This window comes from Leptonychotes weddellii, chromosome 2 (assembly GCF_054177405.1).
Source record: "Leptonychotes weddellii isolate Sample4059 chromosome 2, ASM5417740v2, whole genome shotgun sequence".
Taxonomy (NCBI): domain Eukaryota; kingdom Metazoa; phylum Chordata; class Mammalia; order Carnivora; family Phocidae; genus Leptonychotes; species Leptonychotes weddellii.
The window spans coordinates 29,150,378-29,175,963 of NC_138370.1; the positions used below are offsets into that span (position 1 = coordinate 29,150,378).

Sequence of the window (25,586 nt, forward strand, 5' to 3'; positions counted from 1 at the left end):
ATGGGCCTCATGATGTGATTAATTAACACATCGTCATCTCCTAAGTATTCTTCCCAATGCTTTAAACTGAAAAATGAGGAAACAATCAGACAAATACAAAATGTGGAACATTCTATCAGACAACTGGCCTGGGCTCTTCAAAAAAGCTAATGTTATAAACAAACAAAAGACGGAAAGATTCCTCTAGATTTTTAAAAAAGATTTTATTTATTTATTTGAGAGAGAGAGGGAGAGCACAGACGGAGAGTGAGAGGCAGAAGCAGACTCCCCACTGAGCAGACAGCCCAATGTGGGGCTCAGTCCCAGGACCCTGAGATCATGACCTGAGCCAAAGACAGACACTTAGCCAACTGAGCCACCCAGGCGCCCAGTTTCTTCTAGATTTTAAAACATTTAACCACCAATGTAACGCATGAACTTTGATGAAATTACAAATTTAAACATATACACACACACAGGTAAAAAATGTATTTTGGAGAAAACTTAGAATTTTAATGGACTGGCCATTAAAAAATGGAGCTATTAATTTTCAAGGGTATAATAATAGTGTTCGGTTTATATAAAAGAATGTCCTTATTCTTAGAAGAGGCATGCTGAACTATTTAAAGTGCCATGGGATCACAACTTTCAAATGTCTTGGGATTAAAAAAGGACATATAAAAGAGGCAAATGTTAACCATTGGCTAATGTAGGTGTTGACTATAATATTCTTTTAACTTCCTTAAATCTTAAAAGTGAAAAGTTGGGAAAAAAACAGAATAACTTGGCTAAGGTTTGGAAGAAATTTTAAAAAGAAAAAGCTACAGCTTCTTAAGGTGGTAAAAGCCTGCATTAAAACTTGGCACCAGGGCACCTGGCTGGCTCAGCTGGTAGACTATGTGACTCTTGATCTACAGGTTGTGAGTTCAAGCCCTGCATTGGGCGTAGAGATTACTTAAAAACAAAACAAGACAGGGATGCCTGGGTGGCTCAGTCGGTTGGGCGTCTGCCTTCGACTCAGGTCATGATCATGGGGTCCTGGGATCGAATCCCGCATCAGGCTCCTTGCTAGGCAAAGGAGCCTGCTTCTCCCTCTGCCTGCCGCTCCCCCTGCTTGTGCTCTCTCGCTCTCTGACAAATAAATAAATAAATCTTAAAAAAAAAAAAAGACAAAACAAAAAAACCTGACACCAAATTCTGACCAACTAAGCCAAATGTCCCACATTATTATCTTTTCTAGAAAGTTGAAGCGTGAATAGAGCCACGCTTTTTCATATTATACCTCCAAATGATATAATAATGCAATCAAGAAAGCAGTTTTGGTAATTTTTAAAAGAAAGACATTTTAGGACTATAACTAAATTCCTCTACATAGTGATTTTTGTGTGTACTGGAGTCTGACAGCTAGGTTCCAAACAGCAGACACACCAATTAATTGATCTAAATAGTTAAGACCTTAAAGAATTAGATGGCTCTCCAGTGAGCACTGTGGTTGAAAATAAGGCTCAGAATCAAACTGCTAGGTTCAAAACCCAAATTTAAGGCTGTTAGCTATGTAACTTTGGCAACTTAATCTCCCTAAATCTCAGTTTCCTTACCCAGAAACTGGGTATTTATAATTGTCTACTTTGTATAGAATTGTTCTAAGAATTAATAATCTGTGAGCAGTACTTTGGACAGTGCCTGGAGTATAGTTAGAGCTCAATACTTGTTGACTATTATTATCAGTCAATGTGATGTTGGGTACACAGAACTTGTGAAAAACCTGATCTCCAACCTAAAGGCATTTACAATCTCTTTAGTGTACTAGATGAGATTTTATGGGCAAGAATCATAAAATAGTAATAAATAATGTGAACCTGAATCAGAAGGTGACTAAGAATTAAACTGTGTTACCATCACAATTATAACCAACATTTGAGAAGAACAATGTTAACTAGGCAAGGAGGCATTTAGGCCATGAAAGACAGGCAGGACTTGGAAGTTAGGCATTTCGCACCCTCTAATTTTAAAACCCTTTGGTAGAGGCCACCAAAAATTCTCACACCTTTGTCCTTAATAAATCCCTGATAAAGATGGTATGTTTTAATTATTTTGTATTACTAAAATAATAGTAATAATGGCTAACATTTGAGAGCTTATTATATGTCAAACCATTCTAACTGCTTCACGTTTATTTTTTTTATTCCTCATAACAAACCTCTGAGGAAATACGATGCTTATTTTACAAATGAAACACAAAGACCAGCATGATTAAGTAACTTGCTCATAGTCAGACATCCTATAAATCCAAGCCTCTGTTTCATAGCAATGGCTCTTAACAAGTAAACTAATTTTTCAAAATCCCTAAGTATATAAAGTAAGTAGCAACAACAACAGAAATGCTCACATCTTACACTTCACATTTCCCCAATCCCACTCCCCAGAGTTAACAGTTTGGTGGGTGACTGAATAATGGTACTAGTCTTCCGCCCACTCTAATATGTACTTCCAAGTAAATGAAACCACCACAGACAAACAATTTATGATAAATTCTTCCTCTGACCAATTTTTTTAAGATGATATAAGTCAGTCAATGAATACCTTTTTTTCTTAATTTTGTTGAAGCTGCTCACAGACAGTTTTAAAGGGAAAAGCATTTGAAATTTGTCAACTGAAGCTTTAGAGCTCTTTTTTTTTTTTTAAGATTTTTTATTTATTTATTTGACAGAGAGAGACATAGCGAGAGCAGGAACACAAGCAGGGGCAGTGGGAGAGGGAGAAGCAGGCTTCCCGCGGAGCAGGGAGCCCGATGTGGGACTCGATCCCAGGACCCTGGGATCATGACCTGAGCCGAAGGCAGACGCTTAACGACTGAGCCACCCAGGCGCCCAGCTTTAGAGCTCTTATGTATTTATTTACCAACATATTCAGGAGGGGAATGATAATAGGAAGTTTATAGACTCCTAAGTCAAATCTTAGACACTTAGACTCTGAAAAAAAAAGTGTGCCATGTGTTTCAGATGAACAGGCTGAGCTAGGAACATCAATTAAGTATTCATGATGTGTTAAATGTAAAAAGCCAAAGATTTATTTGGTCTGTCATGATGCGTTTAATGTACAGTTTAAGTTCCTTTTTACAATAAAGAAAACTAAATAAAAGATGTTAAGAAAATCATGAAAAAATATACAGTATCGTACTGTATTTATCAAGAAAAATCCACATATAAGTGGAGCCATGCAGATGTATTTTTGTTGTTGTTGTTGCTACTTACTTTATACACTTAAGGATTCTGAGAAATTTATTTACTTGTTAAGAGCCATGCAGTTCAAAGCCATATTATTCAAAGGTCAACTATATTTTATGTCAAAATTCCTCATGGTGATTTCATTATTAAAGCTTTTTGGAATCAAAAGTGGTTCTAAGGGGCGCCTGGGTGGCTCAGTCAGTTAAGCGTCTGCCTTTGGCTCAGGTCATGATCCCTGGGTCCTGGGATGGAGCCCCAGCTCAGCGGGGAGCTTGCTCCTCCCTCTCCCTCTGCTGCTCCCCCTGCTTTTGCTCTCTGTCAAATAAATAAATAAAATCTTAAAAAAAAAAAAAGTGGTTCTAAGATGTCATATAAATTGCCTATCTGTTTTCAGACCCAACTACCCCTTAAATACATTCCTAGGTCACTTAATTTGTAAATCTTAAGCATATCACTGACCTGATTAAAATCCTTCAATGATTCCTAGAAGTCCAAGCACTATGGCCAACAGAGCACTCAAAGCCCTTGAAGCAAGGTCTCTACCTAGGTCTCCAACCTCCAGTTATTTTTGTATGCTAGTAATGTTAAACCACTGGGAATTAGTGTATACACTCTGATTTCATACCACTGTGCCTTTACCAATGTGATTTCCAATACCTAATATGCCCTTTTATACCCTTTTTTGCTTGATTTTTAACCATCTTCTGAGCTCAGAAAGTCATTTTCAAGAAGTAGTCACTTAAGCTCTAGGCTAGTCTGAGTAACTTTCCTCTATGTTCTTAAGATACACTATGCATACCTCTTAGAATTAATCTGGAAACAATCTGTTTATGTGATTTTCTTAAGAGTAGGAAGTAATTTTATTCATCCATATGCTCCCCAAAGTGAAGGCTAAGAGGTGGGGCTTAATGAGTCTTTTAAACTGAAATGTGTAAACTTAAGGGAGTTATTACATATAAATGAAACTCTTTAAACAGTTGAGGATCTTTCCATGCAGAATACAAGAGAATATAAACGCAGTTATAGTCTACTCAGGTAATATCCTTGGCAAAATTTGACTGATAAGTGCTTCCCTAGCCACTACGTAGATTATCAGTTCTGGGCTAACCTTCCCTGCGAGGCTTAAAGCCCCAAGGGACTGGCATGAAATAAAATGAATTTCCAGAGTCTATTAACCCAACAAAAGACCAAAAGATATTAAAAACTTCAAATAAACATATCCACTTAAAACCCTAGAGTTATTAAAACTGTATGTCTGAAAATCAGAATGCAGAAGCTCTCAAAAAACAATTTTCACATAGTTCATTGAATCAGCATGAACATCAACCTTAATTTTCCAAACCTATTCCAGTAATTATCAACCATACTAAAATACAAAGCCTACTTGATATATCAACATTAGAAATTTTATGGCTAAAGAAAAATAGTGGAATATAATGAACGTGATTTCCACAACATTGAGGAAGAGGATCATCTTCCTTTACCCCAGGTAAACAAGGGATCCAGATATTTTTTTATGTGAAGTGCTGCAAGTAACATTTCTCAAGGTTTACGATAAAGCCACAGTTTATATGTGTTTCTATAGTAACAGGAATGGAGTGCACAGTCTATCTACAGTAATGAACCAGCTATGCTGGTTCTTGAAAACCTGGCATTTTTACTGCTTGGTGATTTCTGCAGCAAAACATTATTAAGAAAAAAAATTTTTAAAACACATAATGTTAAAAAATTAGAGAGTAATTTTGTCTTAGAGCAAAAACTTGAAATGTAGTACATAAAGGCAAGCTTAAGTATACACTCTTTGAGGTGAAACAAGAGAAAGCTACCAATTATATTCATATACTGATTTCTAACTGAATAATCACTCATGTTTGACAATCAGACCCTGTATCTGAAATCAATTTAATACATATACACATACCCTCCCCCCCAAAAAAAACTTTTCAAGTATGACTCATACTTAACGACAGAATATGAAGATTTCCGGATGACAGCATCAAGGGAGATTTTCATTACTCTTTTTACCCCCAAATTCATACCAAAAAAGAAAATGAAAGAGGGGAGTTAATTTTTTAAAAATATGGTCCATTATTTTCAGTACATAGGTTTGCATGGATGAAACCTGATACTCTTTAAGGTAAAAACTTGAAAAACATGCTTAATATATAAGAAAAGTGCCCAAATCCATTAATGCCGGGGTTTTAAAAGAGATGCCATTCTTTTTGGTGCTGTGTTCTATTCAGAATTTAATTTAATGATATGATCAGAGTGATCCTTTGACTATAAGTTAAATTCTGCACTGCCCATTTTTTTATAATTTAAAAATTATTTAATTGTTAGTAATGTAATAACAAAGGTGTACTGTTAAAAACAACAGAGGTATGTTCTTTTGCTTTATTATGTCTATTTTAAAACTATAAGTTATTCGGGGGCACCTGGGTGGCCCAGTGGATTAAGCCTCTGCCTTCGGCTCAGGTCATGATCTCAGGGTCCTGGGACTGAGCCCGAGTGAGCCCTGAGAGAAGCATGAGTCTGCTTCTCCTTCTCCCTCTGCCTCTCCCCTAGCTCATGCGCTCTCTCTCTCTCTCTCAGGATCTCTCAAATAAATTAAAGAAAAACAAAACAAACAAACAAACAAAAAAACTATAAGCCATACGACCTTTTTGGAAGTGCGAGATAAATATTTTTAAGGAACCCAAACACACACCTTTAAAAATCAGCAAACACAAACTGCTACTATTAAGTACGAATACAATGCAAATTACACTAAAAATCAATATTCTTCCTTCACAAGCCTTCCTACATTTCAACTTCAAAAAAAAAAAAAAAAATCGGGCACCTGGGTGGCTCAGTCAGTTAAGTGTCTGCCTTCGGCTCAGGTCATGATCCCAGGACTCTGGGATCAAGCCACATCAGGCTCCCTGCTCAGTGGGGAGCCTGCTTTTCTCTCTCTCCTCCCCGCTTGTGCTCTCTCTTGCTGTCTCTGTCTCTGTCTCTCTCAAATAAATAAAATCTTGAAAAAAAAAAGTCAAGGGTGAGGGTGGAAGTTATGGGGAAAAAAAAAAAAATCAACCATTTGGTTCTAAGAACTTGACCACACCTCTATAGCACCAAAAAGGAAATGAACAACAATGTTTACCTATTATTCACTAAAAGCAGCCAGAATTGATAGCATCTAATCTAGCTCTGTTATAGACAAAAAACAATAACCGAATCTGGTACAGTGACTACACAACTCAATGTCAATCTTTCAAACAAAATGGATCCTGCTTGAAAATTTCTAGCAAGGAAATACAAATAAAATTATAAATGGAAGTGGTTGTTCCATTTGTCTTTAGATGATCTTATCCTTTAAGGGAACAAAAACTGTATCAGATTATAAGATTTACTCTTTTATCCACAAACAAAATAAAGTACTTTTACTAGTGCCTAAGTGTTAAATAGTTGGTGGGCACGGCCAACCACAGCTGTAACCACAGTGGTACAGCAGCACATTATTTCCCACTGAAATTTGGACATTTTCTCTTGAACAATTTGTTAAATTCCCACAGTAATGCAAATGCTTGGACTTCTGAGACTTTGAGGCCATTATATAATGATACTAACTCTTCAGGTACTTCACAAATTTTTAGTTTCCCTATGACATTTTTAATGAAATTTGAGGATATCAAAATTATGAGGTTTGGGGCCCCTGGGTGGCTCAGATGGTTAAGCGTCCGCCTTCGGCTCAGGTCATGATCCCAGGGTCCCGGGATCAAGTCCCGCATCGGGCTCCCTGCTCTGCAAGAAGCCTGCTTCCCAATCTCCTGCTCCCCCTGCTTGTGTTCTCTCTCTGGCTGTCTCTCTCTGTGTCAATAAATAAAAATCTTAAAAAAAAAAAAAAATTATGAGGTTTGAAGACTTCTGGTCAAACTTCTGAAGCATTTAAAGACATTTACCACCATTCTGATTGAGGCTAACTCTGTGAAGTTTTAATGCTATGACTTAGGGGAAAACATCTTTTCTGAACTATTTTTCAGTCATTATACTAATAAAGCATCAATTCTCCAAATGACACAAAAGGCTTACAACATTTTAGTATGTTAAATAAATATTCCATATTAGTAAACCTTATCTGGGTATCTTGACTTAAAGGTACTTTCCGAGGTAGCCTTTTAAAAAGAACTCTCAGCTGCTGACTAATTTCTGGGTTAAACTGGAAAATCTGCTTGTGTTAAAAAATAATTCAGGAAAGAATGTATTCCCTTCCCTTTATATTTTCATATGATTTTACTCACCCACAAAGATATAAAGCAAATTGTGTCATTTTTATACAATTACAGACAATAGCCAAATCAAAGTAGTCTCGCTCCATATCAAATAAACTCAAGATATATCAACAGAAGAACAAAACCCTTGCAGAATTTGCTACATGACATTTACTCATTACCAACTGAGCAAAAGCGTAACACTAGCCACATTCTTCAATAATGGAGAAATAAGAGTTTAATGCTTAAACAATAAAAACAAAATAAATAAATACTGATAAGATTTTCTCTTCTTTCTCCCCACTACGGTACAGTATTTTTGTCCTACTTTCTTAGACAGTATTATTCCTACAGAATGCCTATCTATCAATTTTACTCAATTTAAACAGAGTGCCGTCATGAAAGGCTACATACTGTATGATTCCATTTGTATGAAATGTCCAGAATAGGCAAATTCATAGCGACAGAAGATTAGTGGTTGCCAGGGACTGGAAGGAGGGAGAAACGGAGGCTGACTGCTAATGGGTATGGGACCTTTTTCTGAGGTGATAAAATGTGCCGGAATTACTGGTAATGGCTACACAACCTTGTGGATATACTAAAAACCACAGAACTTTATACTTTAACAGGGAGAACTGTATGGTATATGAATGATATCTTGAAAAAAAATGCTCTAAAAGCAATCAAGAAAGCATCTGTGTATGTTTTCCAATAATAAAGTCTACAATATCCATTCAAAGAATGACTGGTTCGTACACACATTAAATGTGCTTAAAATAGGAAGCTTTACACTTATTAAGCTACAGTAATTAAAAGGTGAGGTACTGGCAAAGGGACAGACAATGAAACAGTAAGATCCTAGACAGAGATCCAAGCCTATATGGGAATTTGGCATGTAACAGAAGCAGCACTACAAACTGGTGAGGAAAGACAGAAGATTCAAAGAATGGTATGGATAACTGCTTATCCATGTAGGAAAAAAATTAGACCCTCACCATATAGGATACCAACTCCAGGTGGGTTAAAGATCAAATATAAAAAGTAAAACTCAAAAACTTTTATGAAAAAACAAAAGCAAAGAACAGGAGATCTTTATGAACTTACGGTGGAAGGACTTCTTAAATGATACATAAAGAGTATAAAAATGATTAATAAAATCAGCAATTTTAATTAAAAAAAAAAAAACTGTATGCCAAAGTTACAACACAAGTGAAAAGACAAGCCCCCAGACTGGGAGAAGATAATCTCAATGCATAAAACAAAGCTGGATTCTACCCTCAAACTTTCTTCCAATTCTAATTCTTGCTATGTTCACTGTCTCTGCCTTATCATTTATCGTCTGGATTAGAGCATCAACTTCCAAATTGTTCTTCCTGCCTTCCAAGCTGTCCACCTCCAATCTACTCTCTATAGCACTGATAGTACTTCAAAACAAAAGCAAAAAACCCCTGTAATAACCTCTTATGGCTCTCCAAGCCTTAGGATAAAATCCAAAAAGCAGAAGACCTTTCTTGATTTGCCCACTGCCCAGCCTCCTCTTCTGCTGCTGCAGCTTTCCCACCTTGCCCTCCACCATTCTAGCATCTCCTCTCTCATCGACGACTCATACTTTAAGATTCTATTCAGATGTGTTAAAATACTCCAAGAAGCTTTTCCGGACCACCTCTCACACATCACACACACTCTGAAGCCAGGTCAAGTACCCTCTTCTGCTGGCATAGCATCCTGCCTATGCTTTACCACAGCACTTAATACATTGTAAAGACCTATCTTAACCTAAAGGAAGTGCGCGCGTGCTTGCGTGCGTGCGTACATCTGTGAAACTCTGGACACCAGCTGCTGTCTGTTACTTGTCCTCTGTGGGCTGTGACGATGTTGGGCCAAGGTTCATACCAGCTCCTCCTTCCTTCCATTCTGGTGCGACTGCAGTGGGAAGGAGAGCAAAAGTTCCGGCCAGGCTGTCCCCACCCCAACCTACACAGGCTTCACTAACAAAACAAACAAAAACAAAAACAAACCCACAAGTATTTACTGAGCATCTACTGTTTACTAGACACTAGGCTAAGCACTGAAGTTATAGGGATGAAAATTCAGACATGGCTCCTGCAATTGTACAGTTACATTATTACTGGAAAGAGAAAAGCAGTAAAGGGCAAGTGCTAAAGATGAGGCTCAGAAATTGCTCCTAGTTAAGATTCATTTATTCATTTCATATCAAGTACTCATATTACGTTTAGTCTTGAGTACTAGAGATAAAAGATGAGCAAATCAGAGTCCCTGATGACAGAAAGGGACAAACGCCTGGATGGCAAAAGAAAACATCAAGGGTTAAGAAGCTGTGGGATGTGAGGACTGACAGAGGATACTGGGGACCTCAGACATTTCCAGACTTAGAAAAACAAGAAAGTCCTAACCTGTGGAAAGGGAGGAAAGTGCCTGTGCAAAAACCTACATTAACCATTACCTAAAAGGGTTTCAGCTAGGAACTTTCTTGGCTTCTTGGGGCACCTGGCTGGCTCAGATGGTGGAGCATGGGACTCTTGATCTTGGGGTTGATTTCAAACCCAATACTGGGCACAGAACTTACTTTAAAAAAAATTTTTTTTTTTTTTTTCAGGGAACCTGGATGGCTCAGTCGGTTAAGCATCTGCCTTTGGCTTAGCTCATGATTCCAGGGTCCTGGGATCGAGCCCCACAGTGAGATACCTGCTGAGCAGGGAGTCTGTTTCTCCCTCTTCCTCTGCCCCTCTGCCTGAGTGTGCTCACTCTCTCTCTCTCCCTCTCTCAAATAAATAAATAAAACCTAAAAAAAAAAAAAAAAGAAAGAAAAAATAACTTTCTTGGCTTTTTAATATCACGGCTTCCAAATATCTAGACTATTAGAAGGGCCTTTCTTGATATGTTGCAAAACTAAATTATAAGCATTTAATGAAAGCACACTATCATGGAAATAAAATTCATGGAAATAAACACAACTCAGATGCCAGACAATATGAAAAGACTGAAAGTCTATGTTAAGGACGTGGGACTACTTCATCTCTGAATCCCCAGGCCAACTACTGTGCCTGACACATTATCAATAAACAAATCAATTGTAAACAAAAGGGAGCATACAGTAAGGGGCCATAGGATTGGCTTAACAATGTAAATATTTTAATATGAGTTATAACCATTAACTAGTTTTACTGAGATGCCACAGGCTATTTGTTAGCAGCATGCACTTAGAACTGACTGTACAGATTTGTTTTATACATTCTTAAGAAAGGTCATGAATAAAGCTAAAAAGTATCTGCACTGTGATTATATGTCCAACACAAAACCAAACTAGCAGTAGGTAATCAGGTACTGTGAGGAAAACACAACAAAAAAAATTTGCCCCAATTATTTTTAAACTTTTTCCAAAAGTTATTATGTAAGCTTATTATATTTTATCAAGTAATCTCTTCATTAGAAATTGGAGATTTTTTTTTTAAAAGATTTTATCTATTTATTTGAGAGAGAGAGAGAGAAGGGGGAGGAACAGAAGGAGAGGGACAAGCAGACTCCATGCTGAGCACGGAGCCTGATGCGGGGCTCAATCCCATGACTCCGAGATCATAACCTGAGCCAAAACCAAGAGCTGGATGTTTGACTGAGCCACCCAGGCACCCCCAGAGTAGAAGATACTTAATATTAAGTGCTGGAAATAGAGAGCATAAACACATCACACAAAATAGTCACTGACAGACAAGAGATTTTTCTCCCAGGGAACTAAACATTTACATAACCACATTTAATATGAAGCTTACTACCATGACTCTAATAATTCTATAGGCATATATAAAATATTAACATATTTATCAAAACAGTAGATATATAATGATATATAATGAAATGAATCTCTTCTGTCTTTTGCTTTAGTGTATAAAAACTGCAGTCATGGGACACCTGGGTGGCTCAGTCCATTGAGAGTCCGACCGACTCTTGGTTTTGACTCAGGTCATGATCTCAGGGCGGGGAGGTTGAGCTCCGTGTGGAGCTCCACGCTCACTGTGTAGTCTGCTTGAGATTCTCTCTCTCTCTGTCTCCCTCTGTCCCTCCCCCAGCTTGCTCTCTCTCTAAAAAAATAAATCTTAAAAAACAAAAAAACAGCCCTGCAATTACTACTAATGATATCAAGAGAAACTGTCACAATATTATCATCATTGAGCATAACACACGATAAGAATCTGGAACTCTAATAAAATGACTTTCCTTTTTTCAAATCATTTATAGATGAATACAAAACCTGCACTAAACACAAAATCAATTTATATTAGAATGCCAAGCTATATTTGAGGTGTCTTTGAGTAACTTTACCATCCAGAGAATTGACAAATGTGTTCAGATATCTGAAATTCTTATTTATCTTTAATTTCCAATGCAAAGGGTAACAGTGCCATCTTTAATCATGGAAAAACCAACCAACCATCAAAACCAAACTAAGTTGACCCTTGAACAACAACATGGAGGTTAGGGGCTAGCACCCAGTGCAGTCAAAAATCTGCAGATAACTTCTGACTCCCCAAAAACTTAATTACTAATAGCCTACTGTTGACCTAACTGATAACATAGTCAATTAATATATACATTGTATGTTACACATATTACATACTGCATTCTTATAATAAAGTAGGCAAGAGAAAAGAAAATATTAAGAAAACCACAAGGAAGAGAAAATACGTTTACAGTACTGCACTATATTTATTAAAAAAAAAAGTCTGTATGCAAGTGAACCTGCACAGTTCAAACCATGGTGTTCAATGGGCAACTGTACTTCAATTCTAGAAAAGGTACTTTTATGTTTTGTTCATTGCTGTACACTATCCCCTGGTACAGTAAGGGAATGAGAAAGGCTGCTAAATGAATACAGAGATGGCAGAAAAGACCAAAGGAAATTATAACTGCGGTTTTACTAAATATTCATTACCAACCAAGTAATGACAGAAGAAAATACATTTGGCTATCAAAATACAGTCAAAAGCATAGCCCCAAATCACAGCATTAGTGTTTACTGTAACAGGACTTCAACTTCTGGGGTGCCTGGGTGGCTCAGTCGTTAAGCGTCTGCCTTCAGCTCACGTCAGAATCCAACGGTCCTGGGATTGAGCCCTGCGTCGGGCTCCCTGCTCCTCGGGAAGCCTGCTTCTCCCTCTCCCACTCCCCCTGCTTGTGCTCCCTCTCTGGCTGTCTCTTTCTGTCAAATAAGATATTTAAAAAACAAAAAACATGACTTCAACTTCATAATCTAAAATTATGCAGGTAATTTCAGTATGTAACCTTTGGAAACCTCATCAAACTGCTGTGTTACACTAACCTCTAAAATTACTAACATTTCTCAAGAGCCAAATATGACTTACCAAATCAAATCTGGTCTTTTGTATCTAGATTTTACATAACTCACGGATCAAGAAGTGATCCAAAATTTAAATACATGACTGAGAATTAGACTAAGAAGGCAATACATTTATCAATGAGATCACACTCTGAAATAGGGTTTTCCAACCTCAGCACTACTAACACTTTGGGCCAGATAATTTATTGTGGGGGGCTGTCATGTCCATTTTAAGATGTATAGGGGCATCCTGGCCTCTACCCACTAGATGACAGTAGTACCACCTGCCAGTACTAACAATCAAAAATGTCTCCAGACATTGCCAAATGTCCCCTTGGAAGGCAAAATCGCCCCAAGGTTGAGAACCATTGCCCTAAAATGATGTTCATTAAAATGTAAATGCTTACTATCTCTGAATGGAACTATGGATGAGTTCTTTTCTTTTTTTGCTTTACCTTTTGCTTCTCTGTAGATTCTATACTGAGCATATAAAAATTTTAATATGTTTTCAAAAGAAAAAAATACAATTCACTGATTATGAACCAAGGAAATATTCGTATTTACTCAGCTTGTACCCAATTTTTTAATGACTAATGGGCACAGATATTTTCCCAAATATGAAATATTTGGAATATTTGGATGTAAGTATTCAAAATGTTAAACAAAAAAACTGCAACTCAACAGACCCAGATTTTTATCTATATAAGAATCCCTTGAAATTTCAAATGAATAATTTAAAGATGCTTTAAGTAAAACAGTATCATTTACTGAGCACTTATGTCTTGTTCCAAGTGCTTTACAGGAATTACGACATTTAGCCCTCAGAAAAATTCTGTAAAGTGAATATTAGCATCTCCATTTTACAGATGAGGAAATTGAAAAACAGGTTAGGTGGCTTGTCCAAGGTCACACAGGGATAGAGCCAGGAGTCAAACTGAGACAGTCTTACTTGTAACCTGCACTGTTAATCACATGCTATACTGTCATTGACCATTAAACCACTTTTCTGTCATGTCTGTATTACTTTAGAAAGGCAATGTTTACTGCCTCAGAAAATATCCCTTATTACTATAGTTAACAAAGACAATATCTTCAACTTGCATAGAGAATGTGATAGAATAATGCCCCCCTACCACATGCCCACATCCTAACCCCCAGAACTTGTAAATATGTTACCTTATGTGGTAAAGGGGACTTTGCAGATGTAATTAAGGATCTTACAACGGAGAGAATATCCTGGATTATCTAGGTGGGGCCAATGTAATCACAAGGATCCTTATAAGTGAAAAAGGGAGAGAGAAGAGTCAGAGATCTGAAGACACTATATTTCTGGCTTTGAAAACAGAGGAGGGGGACCATAACCCAAGGAATACAGGCAGCCTCTAGAAGCTGAAAAAGGCAAGAAAACAGATTCTTCCCTAGAGCCTCCAGAAGGAATGCAACCCTACCGATATCTTGATTTTAGCCCCGTGAGACTTCTGACATCCAGAGCTGCGAGATAGTAAATCTGTTGTTTTAAATTTTGTTGTGTTTAAGCCACTAGGTTTGACATCATTTGTTACAGAGGCAACAGGAAACTGAAAGCATTTCCAAACACTCACTTTGTTGTCCTTAGTTCCACTAACATCCCTATAAAGCATATAAAAGGGAGAGGGAAATTACTATAGATTCGTTAAACTAAGATTTGGGGAACTTGAAATAGAAATATCACTTTAAAAAGTTCTTACCTATCACAACATAAATACTCCTATTTATGGATATAAATATACTAATGTGACCTACAATTTATCCCTGGACAGCCAGAAAAAGCCATTAGCTTTTAATTGCTAGTAGGGTGTTGCTGCCACCTTTAACACATGCAGAAGAAAAGGAAATTATTTCTTCCCATTTTGTTGGCACAGTCACTGCTGCTTTCTATGCTTGGGAGTTTACTTTCATTCTAGTCATAGATGTGATACAAATAATGAAAGGGCAGTAAAGCCATTCCCATACATGACACAATGTTATGGGTCCTTTTATTACTAAAATACATTTTTTAAAAGATTTTATTTACTTATTTGAGAGAGCTCTCGAGTGAGCGCATACAAGTGGGGGGATGAGGGGGGCAGAGGGAGAGGGAGAAGCGGACTCCCTGCTGAGCAGGGTGCCCCCTTACATGGGACTCTATCCCAGGACCCTGAGATCATGACCTGAGCCGAAGGCAGACACTTAACTGACTGAGCCACCCAGGTACCCCTAAAATACTGTTTTTAAGATTTTCAATTTCTGATAACTACAATCACTGGGCCATACTGGATTTTGTGAACAATTTTCACAAAAATATGTGGGGAGGGGGGAGAAAATCTGCAGTAGTAAAGACAGCACTATGGTAAGAGCCATTAAAAAAAAAAAATCTGTTAATTTAAACATAGGATAGCCGATTAAAAAAGAAAAGCCTCACATAGCCATTCAAAAAAACTATATTACACCAGTATTTCTCTAATGAATAACCTCTAGGTGGGACTGTATTTTGTTAAGGCAAATAACAATAAGTTCCCTAAATAAAAAGGCTTTCATTTACATCTTAAAACACTGTAACTATTTAAGAAAATGTACAGATATAAGTAAAAATAGAATCCTTCCCACACTTACCATGTTGGCATTTAAAAATCAGAAATTAAATCACCTAATTTACTGCAAGAGAATATTTGATTTCCAACTATTTTTTTTTTTTAAGATTTTATTTGAGAGAGAGAGTGAGCAAGAGAGAGAACACAAGCAGGGGGAATGGCAGAGGCAGAGGGAGAAGCAGACTCTCCACTGAGCAGGGAGCCTGATGCACGGCTCAATCCCAGGACCCTGGGATCATGACCTGAGTTGAAGGCAGACACTTAACCAACTGAGCCACCCAGGTGCTCCAACTACTTGCAGATAAATCATTATCAGTCAACTACTGTTTATATCAAAGTGTCTATGTCTGCTACACAGCAATGTTTGTTCATAGATCCTAAGTCAAAACAACACATAGGAAAATCAGGAGTAGGCAATTCTGCTGGAATGGTTCTCCTACCATTCCAACCAATGGTATACAAAATGACTTCGAGTAAACCCCTTGATCTCTAAGAGGTTAGGAAATGAGGGCGCCTGGGTGGCTCAGTTGGTTAGGCGACTGCCTTCGGCTCGGGTCATGATCCTGGAGTCCAGGGATCGAGTCCCACATCGGGCTCCCTGCTCAGCGGGGAGTCTGCTTCTCCCTCTGACCCTCCCCCCTCTCATGCTCTCTCTCTCTCTATCTCATTCTCTCTCTCAAATAATAAAATCTTTAAAAAAAAAAAAAAGAGTTTAGGAAATGAGGCTCAATACTCAAAAACTGACCATGGAAATATTTTCTCACTTTTCCCCTCTATTTTGTCAACTCTCTAATGCTTTATGTGGATGGGATTTATTTAGTACATACATGTATGTCTGGACTAAAGTTTGTTTTTAAAATAAGAGTTCCCGGAGAAACATTTCTATACAAAATCATTCTGAACTAATCACCTTAAATTACCCACACCAACATCACTAAGATAATCAAAACCTTGTCGATTCCCACATTTCAAGTGGCATGTTATTCCAGATATATATCTTATTCCTCACAGAATCCTTTTTGTTTTGTTTGTGACATGTGGTTCATTACTGAACACCAACTATATGCCAGACCCTGTTCTAGGTCCTGGGAAATCAAAAGATATAAGATTCTGGTCTCATGGAGCTTAATAAGCACGAAAATTTCAGATAGTGTTAAGCTACTATAAAACAGGGTAATAGGATACAATGACTGGAGGGCTAGATGGTATAAATAGGATTCACAAAATCAAAGCCAGGAATTAGTCATATATAAAGATTTGAAGAGGACAAGTGAAGAGGTGATCATTAGGCATATCTTATTTCCTTTCAATGTCTCTTTTTGTTTCAGAGGCTTCTGAGATATGGCTATAGTAAAAAGATTTAAATAATAGTTTAGTCAAGCATTTATGAAAAGTTTAAGCTTTAAATATTATTTAACTGGAATATTCCAGAATACTACTGAAATGAAATTATTCTGTTGGTCAGCAGTGTACAGTTGCTTAATTGTATTAATTAAAAGAATTTTTAAAAATAGCTTTCGAATAGCTATTACTAAGCTGTTTTCTCTGACTAGATTTATTCACTAAGACAGTATTTTTTAAAAATGAGATTTTAAAACCCAACCCCACAAAAACACACAAATACAGTAATCATAAGAGCAAAGAATGTGAAGAAATATGTCCACTTCTACTTCTTTCCTTTATTAAGAGTATCTAGGAATGGGGCGCCTGGGTGGCTCAGTCGGTTAAGCATCTGACTTCAGCTCAGGTCGTGATCTCAGGGTCCTGGGATCAAGCCCTACATGGGGCTCCCCTCAGCAGGGAGTCTGTTTGTCCCTCTCCCTCTGCCCCCCCACCAGCTCAGGCGCATGTGGGGGCATGCTCTCTCTCCCCCCCCCCAAAAAAAGAGTATCTAGGGACGCCTGGGTGGCTCACTCAGTTAAGCACTGACTCTTGATTTCAACCCAGGTCATGATCTCAGGGTCATGAGATCCAGCTACATGTTGGGTTCCATGCTCAGCAGGGAGTCCACTTGAGATTCTCTCCCCCACTCTCTCTCTCTGTCTCTAAAATAAAAAAATAAATCTTAAGAAAAAAGAATATCTAAATCTGTGCTGGCCAAATGTGACTAATTTTAAATAAATTAAAATGAAATAAAATTAAAAATTTAGTGCTCAGGTACACTAGCCACATACCAAGTGTTCAGTATCTGTATGTGGCTAGTGGCTGCCACTAGCCACATTTCCATCATTGCAAAAACTTCTATTGGGTAGTGCTGATGTAAATTATTTTTCAAATTTGAACAAAAACATTCCAAAAGAGCTTATAAAAAATAAGGTTTCCCATAAACTTTTTAAAGGAATGGGTGAATAGCACTGTGAAGCCAGAAAGAAGTCACAGAAGAGGAGGTTTAGGACTCAGATAAATCTGAGGATAAGTAAAAATGTACTCTGCCATTGGTCTTTCAGTAATGAGACTGGAATTTTAGTTCTGATTCTATCTTTAACTTAGCGGCATGAATTCTGAAGGGATATATAACATCTTTAGGCTTCTGTGTATAGCTCATAATGGAGGTTAAATCAGGCAATCCAGATAACTGAAATGACCCCAAACAATGGGAAACTGGGCCGTGATTCCTCCTAGTTATCGATAAATGTATGGTTTGGATCTTCATTCTGACAAGAATATATATGGTTTTTTAAAAAAATTATCTTTAAGGTCTAACCTACCATATTAACATTACATAAAGATGTTACTTGTTTTGTTTTATTTTTTTTAAAGACTTTATTTATTTGAGATAGAGAATGAGAGCTAGAGAGAGCATGAGAGGGGGGAGGGTCAGAGGGAGAAGCAGACTCCCTGCTGAGCAGGGAGCCTGATGCGGGACTTGATCCCGGGACTCCAGGATCATGACCTGAGCCGAAGGCAGTCGCTTAACCAACTGAGCCACCCAGGCGCCCTGTTTTATTTTTTTTAAGTAGGCTCCACATCCAGCACAGAGCCCAATAAAGGGCTTGAACTCACAACCCTAGAGATTAACACCGGAGCTGAGACCAAGGGTCGGATGCTTAACTGACTGAGCCACCCAGTGTTCCCCGCCTTTTTATTTTTTTTAAATATTTTATTTATTTATTTGACAGAGAGAGAGGGAGAGAGCATAAGCAGGGGGAGCAGCAGAGGGAGAGGGAGAAGCAGGCTCCCCCCGCTGAGCAGGGAGCCCAATGTGGGGCTTGATCCCAGGACACTGGAATCATGACGTGAGCCAAAAGCAGATGCTTAACTGACTGAGCCACCCAGGCGCCCCCCGCCTTCTTTTTTAAGAACATTTTGTTTTTAAATACTCTCTACACCCAACGTGGGGCTCAAACTCATGACCCCGAGATCAAGAGTTGCATGCTCTTCCAATTGAGCCAGCCGGGCACCCCTAGATGTTCATTATTTCAAAGAGCAAACAATTATATGAAATTCACAACCAATGTCTATTTCTGTAAATAAATAAAATTGTAGAGGGTAAGATCAGCATGACCACTATATTGCTTTCTACAAAATTCTCTAAGTAATCAAGGTGTTAGACAAGTGGCACATTTTCTTCTAATTTTTATTTTTAATTTTCCTGAGTCTATACTAATAAAAGAGCAACACTATTTTTAAAAGCATAACTGTACTACCCCACAATCTGTTTAACTCTAGTGTTGTTGGCCCAAATATTTTCTGAAATTTTCACTTAAAAATTTTCCATGAAAACCATGTGGACGACAGTTAAGGATATTAAAATATCCTGTATTAGGAAGTGACCTGCATGAAATGAACACAATGAAATAAATAATAAATAAACCACACAACCCTATGTTGTACTTCAGTGAACTAGAAATTGTGTCACTAAATACAATTACACAAATTTCATTTGACTATGATTTCTTTGTTATAGAATATTTTAGGTTGCTTTGTAGTTCTTATTTTTTCCTGACTAAACCACAGTACTACTGAACTGCCTTGTACCAATACAAAACCTACTAGTAATACACCCTGTTTCCCTTATCTATTTGGTTTAACCTCAACTGTCTTCACTTTGTTCTTGACCACACCCAGCAACAACAGACACAATATTACCACTTGAAGAAAATTTAAATTATTTTTCAATCCCTTACATCAAGGGTACTGGCTCACACTTAAAATTACTACAAACTAATTAACTCCTAACAGTCATCTTGTTCCATTCACTATGAAATTTAGTAAACTAACAAGTCGATCCACATATCTTCCTCTTTCACCAACAAACTTTTAAGTTATAGTACAGTGGTTTCTGAGATTAGTTCTTAAAATGGTGCAAATGTTCAAATTTGACTTTCTTTTACCTTATATTCTCCATTCCCCACAGCAAGGCAAAAAAGAGTGCATCGCAGAAATGATATGTAGTTTTTATTTTTATTTACTTATTTTTTAAAGATTTTATTTATTTATTTATTTGAGAGAGAGAGAGAGAGAAACAGCACGAGAGGGGAGAGGGTCAGAGGGAGAAGCAGGCTCCCCACTGAGCCGGGAGCCTAATGTGGGACTTGATCCCAGGACTCCGGGACCATGACCTGAGCCGAAGGCAGTCGCTTAACCAACTGAGCCACCCAGGCGCCCAACGATACGTAGTTTTTAAAATACTAAGTAATTTATTGTAATATCTAAAATCATAATTTACTGAGTTTATCTTTCCTCTAAAGACCAGTTTTTGGTTCATCAGGTTTTTCACTTTAGTATTTTAGGATCAACTGTATTCAACATTTCATCTTGAAAATAAGCAATAAAAGTTAGAACATAAGGCACTTCATACCATATACTCAAATTTTACACTGTCACCTATTTGCTTAATCAGAACACTAAGCGTTGGTGAAGCTATAACCATCATGCTATTGTAATAACAGCAACCGTGGAAGTAAATTTGGACTGGAAAGTTAACTTCATGTTCATACTTGTACCAGCACGAATCTTTACAACTGGGAAACACTCATATAACCCATGCAACGATTCTGTTCAAGCATTAGTTACTGTTCAACTTTTAACTTCTATGAAAGCGAATGTAGGCCAACTGAGTTCATTTCTTCATTAAACATGGGACTAAGAGCGAGTTCATTTTGCAAATGTTATTTTTCTTATATTAAAAAAGTCATTGGGCACCTGGGTGGCTCACTTGGTTGGGCGACTGCCTTCGGCTCAGGTCATGATCCTGGAGTCCCAGGATCGAGTCCCGCATCGGGCTCCCTGCTCGGCGGGGAGTCTGCTTCTCCCTCTGACCCTCCCCCCCTCTCATGTGCTCTCTGTCTCTCTCATTCTCTCTGTCTCAAATAAATGAATAAAATCTTAAAAAAAAAAAAAAAAAGTCATTAATTATCAGCTGTATGCCTGGTACAGTTCCAGGTACACTCTAGCAGTTCTACTTTGGATCCCTATAACTCCAAAAAGCAGTCATTTTCATCTCCAGAGATGACAACACTGAGCCTCTGTTGTTAGGGTGGGAATAGGTCTCCTTGATTCTTGCCCTATACTCACTGCCCACTGAGTTGGAAAAAAAAAAAAAAGATGTTTTGTTAAATGGCTTAAAGCAAACAGAATGACCAGAATGACAGAACAACTTTCAGGGTGAAGGTCAGTTAGAGCAAAGCAAATCTCTCAATAAGAAAAAAAAAAAACTTTCTATAGGATAAGCAAGTTTGTTACCATTAATTATATAGATATAGCACATTTTCTACAGATATTTTCTAAAATAAAATGTTTCTAAATAAAATATGAATGAAAAGAAACATTTTAAACCACATACAACTTCTTTCAATAAAGACATTTTGACTGGACAGGGGAATGATTTTATAATTAAAAAAAAATCTGCCACATACTTTCTTTCTTAAACTTTAAGAAACTTTGCATGTCAGGTTTTCTTAACATAGGAAATACGAGCACCTTCTTCTCATCCATGACTTTCTAAACTCACTCATAAATGGATGTAAAGTATGTATCAGTCAATTATATCTCAATAAAGCTGGAAATAAAATTTAAAAAATAAATGCTGGTGATTACAAAGAAAAACTATGTATCAACACAGGCAATTGTGTTATTATATGTTTGTACCACACTTTAAAAATCAAAAAATTCGACAAAGCTTTTCTGACACTGTTGGGAGTTTAAATTGACTCAAAATTTTCTGGAAATGCTCTAAAATTGTGATAAGGGGCATCTGGGTGGTTCAGTCCACTGAGTGTCTGACTCCAGGTTCTGGCTCAGGTCATGATCTCACGGTAACGAGATCAAGCCCTGTGTTGGGCTCTGCGCTCAGCGGTGAGTCGGCTTGGAGATTCTCTCCCTTTGCCCCTCCCCCGGCCCTCTCTCTCTCTCTCTCTCTCATCTCATAAAAATAAATCTTTAAAAAATAATAACATTAAATTAGTTGTGATGGTTGCACAATTCTTAACAAATATACTAAAAAACACTGCATTGTGTACTTTAAAAGGGTTAATTATATGGTACGTGAATTATTTCTCAACAAAACTTATTTTAAAAAAAACCTGGGATGCCTAGGTGGCTCAGTCAGTTAAGCATCAGACTCTTGGTTTCAGCTCAGGTCATGATCTCGGGGTTGTGAGAGCAAGTCCAATATGTACTCTGTGCTCAGTCAGAGTCTGCTTGAGATTCTCTCCCTCTGCCCCTCCCCCCATTCTCATGCACAGAAGCGTGCATACAAACTCGTGCTTTCTCTCTCTCAAAATAAATAAAATCTTTTAAAAAACCTTTGAAATGTTTGTATCTGTTATGTAATTCTACTTCTAGGAATTTATTGTAATGAAATAATGACAGGGGTTTTTTTGTTTTTTTTTTAATGTGTAAGAATGTTCATCAAATCATAATATCCAAAAATTGCAAACTGCCTAAAATACCATCAACAGAAGAATCGTGAGCAGATATGGCACACCTATACAACGAAATTATATGTCAATTTAAAAAAATCACAATATCAAAAAAATTAATTTCACAGTAAAGCATGCTACAAAATAATACTAATGTATAATTCCAGTTTGTTAAAAAAAATACATAGATGTGTAAGAAAAAACACTGGAAAGATATAGAAATGTTAATAGCTACTTCCAGTTGGCAGGCTTTCAAGTGATCTTAATCTTTTTTATATCTCACTGATTTTCAATTTCTCTACAATAAACAATCCTTTCATAACTTAAACACAATAAATGTTATTTTTAAACTAGTAGCCACTTTGAAAAGTACAAATTTTCCATTAAAAAGTAAAAACTAAAATGGCCATCAGCATTTCTTAGGAGTATTATGTGTGTGTGCATGTATGTATATGTGTGCAATGCTTTAATTAATACATTAACTTCAATACCTTAAAACCTTAACTAATTCTATCCCCAATAAAATAAATTCTAATGATCCATGCTTAATTTCACAGGTGATAACACAGAAACCATGAGCTGGCCAAAAGCGTATTTGTAAACCTAATCTAGGTTTACAAAATTATATTAAATCATGTTTGCTTCCACATCTAGGAAAACTAACATGTTCATTTCAAAATCTAAAATAATTATTATCTTTGCTAGGGGAAAAATTAGCCAGAATAAAAAAACAGCATTCTACTGCATTAAAGAAAGGAATTCAAGGGTATGGTAAAGCACAGCAAGAAGTTTCTCATCATAATCAAATATGAAATACTATGTTCTAATGTATTTGGATCCTGCAGAAATCATAAAAGAAACAAACAGCTTAAAGTGTCAAAATTACAATAACCAAATAAAGGCTTTAATTTATGTATGTAAATGTGTTATAAAAATGTCTTTTTTAAATCCACATTGCAGAATTTTATGCAAATAGACTGTATTTGTCACGTAGAAAGGAAAAAAATTCAAGTTTTTCTATTATCAAAGTCCTCAAAAACCAACATTTAACCCTTCCGAACATGTAAGAAAACAGTCTAGTAAGACAGGGAAGCAAAATAAAGTTTCTCCACTTTCAAAAAATTTGATTCACCTAGACAAAATACAGAAAAGGTAAGAATCAAGAGGCATCAAGGATGAAGTGTCAAAATAGATTGTCACTACTGATTACTTCTCAGGCTATTACTTCTTGAATGGTTACATTAATGTGAAAGCGAGAGAGTCTAAGTTTTTATAAAATAAGATACTTAAGTTAGAATATTAATATATAGCAAATTGGATATTTTCTAAGCAAAAGTCATTGCTAGAATCTGCACATCAATCTAAAACCAGTAGTCATTAAATTCTAACAAAAACTGCAACAGACATGAACTCTGAAAAAAAAGCCACTTTGTATAAAATGGCATGATTCTTACAGAATTTAGTGTTATTTTTCGTTTCACATTCATTAATATAGCACTAAGATTTCAAATCACTAAATGACTATACTGCTAGGAAACAGGGTTTTTTTTAATTATCTAGATAACACTTTTTTTTTTTTTAAGATTTTATTTATTTATTTGAGACAGAGAGAATGAGAGACAGAGAGAGCATGAGAGGGAGGAGGGTCAGAGGGAGAAGCAGACTCCCTGCCGAGCAGGGAGCCCGATGCGGGACTCGATCCCGGGACTCCGGGATCATGACCTGAGCCGAAGGCAGTCGCTTAACCAACTGAGCCACCCAGGCGCCCTAGATAACACTTTTGATAATAACAAAAACTGGTGATTCAGCTTTTACATTTCCTGACCCTTCACGGTTATTAATTTTTCAGGTTACTTTCAGGATGTCATTACCCTGAAAGCCCAACCACCACCAAGGTAACACCAGCTAAACCAATGAGGTGGTCTCTATAGATTTCCTTAAAGGGTTTATTACCTTGGTGGTGACTACATGATGTTTACTTTCTAATTATTTGCTTATACTGTACATTTAGGTTTTATGCTTTTTTTCTTTATATGTCATGTTTCACAACTTAAAAGTTTAAAAATGTTTCTTTTTTAAGGTGCTTTGTGTGTGTGTGTGTGTTTTTAAATGTACAGTTTTCTTAAGACTCTACAGCTAAGAGATACTAGTAATACAAGACTCAACAGACATACTATCTTGGCTACAGCCAAAATGCCATTAGATAAAAGCAAGCCTCCATATTAGACTTCTTAACCTCAAATCAATTTGATAAACTAAGTTTTGTTTTACTCGCAAAATCAGAGGAATACATACATTTCTTAAATTTAAAATACCTACTTCTATATTTCAAGATGTACATAAATTATACCAAAATTTAAAAAGCATGTTCTATGGTAGAAAAATACTTTATTGTTATTTAATGTTTACTAAAAAAAAAATAATGCAGGCTATGAAAAGAAGTCAAGAAACACAAATTTTTAAAAAAGGTTAAGTAAGCTCCACCCTTAAAGTGGGGCTTGAACTCATGACCCCAAGATCAAGAGTCACATGCTCTACTGACAGCCTGCCAGGCACCCCTGAAAAAATTCTTTTTAAGTAATCAGACAGAAATCTGAAAACCTTATTCTACTTAACATGTCAATCTATTTAGCCTGAGGATTTCCTGAAATCTCAATTTTCTCATCTTTAAATTTGGGTTAAATAATTCTTGTGCTTTCCAACTTCACATTTTAAAACAAAGTCAAGTTATTGTGTAAGAATTCAATCAAACATCTCAGAAAATGTAGTAAGTGCAAGGTATTAAATTTATCTATGTATTCATATATTTATATATCATATATATAGAATTCATATAAGATACAAAATTTTTTCATTGTCCTATTCACTTTCTCAATATAGCTCTAAATCTACATGGAAAAAAAGGAACCTAGTAAGAAGAGTTATCATTGTAGATCAGTCAATGATGACACAGATCCATATCTTAAAAAATTAAAAAATAAGCCAAGAATCATTTTTCACAGAGCTTTTCAAATTCAAAATCTCATCAATGGGCAGATGTACTTCAGGAGTAACAACACATATCCGTCTAGTAAAAACTGAACATTCTCTAAATTCACAAAATTTTAATTATGCCTTTTACCTTCTTTTTATGCCGCACTGTGCAGGCACAACATAATACAGAAGTGTTTGAAAGTACTTATTAAGTACTTAATAAAGTCAACAATAAAAACCAAAACCAAAACTCTGTAAGCTTTTTAAAAATGCGTTAGGTAGTTGTAGCATAGGTAGTTGTAGTATAATCATTTTCTTAAATTTACCTTTATTAA

General features: G+C 36.6%; 1 protein-coding gene and 1 long non-coding RNA gene across 6 annotated transcripts in view; both read right to left on the reverse strand.

Annotated features, from left to right (window-relative positions):
• The window catches only part of NSD3 (nuclear receptor binding SET domain protein 3), a 121,425-nt gene that overhangs the window by 90,213 nt on the left and 5,626 nt on the right, over window positions 1–25,586 (reverse strand). The gene's annotated exons all lie outside the window — the stretch shown is intronic.
• LOC145717902 (uncharacterized) lies at window positions 2,198–14,995 on the reverse strand. Its single transcript, XR_014141409.1, has 2 exons — window positions 10,160–14,995; window positions 2,198–9,376 (listed from the first exon to the last, which is right to left on the reverse strand). It is a non-coding gene; the product is annotated as an uncharacterized LOC145717902 (long non-coding RNA).